Here is a 794-nt window from a genome sequence, read left to right on the forward strand (position 1 = left end):
ATAAACAAATGGGACCTAATTAAAATTAAAAGCTTCTGCACAACAAAGAAAACTATAAACAAGGTGAAAAGACAGCCTTCAGAATGGGAGAAAATAATAGCAAATGAAGCAACCGACAAAGAACTAATCTCAAAAATATACAAGCAACTACTGCAGCTCAATTCCAGAAAAATAAACAACCCAATCAAAAAATGGGCCAATGAACTCAACAGACATTTTTCCAAAGAAGACATACAGATGGCTAACAAACACATGAAAAGATGCTCAACATCACTCATTATCAGAGAAATGCAAATCAAAACCACAATGAGGTACCATCTCACCTCAGTCAGAATGGCTGTGATTCAAAAGTCTACAAGCAATAAATGCTGGAGAGGGTGTGGAGAAAAAGGAATCCTCTTACACTGTTTCTGTTAGGTTCATACCATTTCTGTCCTTTATCGAGCCCATCTTTGCATGAAATGTTCCCTTGATATCTCTAAGTTTCTTGAAGAGATGTCTAGTCTTTCCCACTCTGTTGTTTTCCTCTATTTTTTGCATTGATTGCTGAGGAAGGCTTTCTTATCTCTTCTTGCTATGCTTTGGAACTCTGCATTCAGATGCTTATATCTTTCCTTTTCTCCTTTGCTTCTCGCTTCTCTTCTTTTCACAGCTATTTGTAAGGCCTCCCCAGACAGTCATTTTGCTTTTTTACAAAGGTCTTTTGGAAGGTCTTGATCCCTGTTTCCTGTACAATGTCACAAACCTCAGTCCATAGTTCATCAGGCACTCTATCTATCAGATCTAGTCCCTTA

The sequence above is a fragment of the Bison bison genome, unplaced genomic scaffold, assembly GCF_000754665.1.
Source record: "Bison bison bison isolate TAMUID 2011002044 unplaced genomic scaffold, Bison_UMD1.0 scf7180017864518, whole genome shotgun sequence".
NCBI lineage: Eukaryota > Metazoa > Chordata > Mammalia > Artiodactyla > Bovidae > Bison > Bison bison.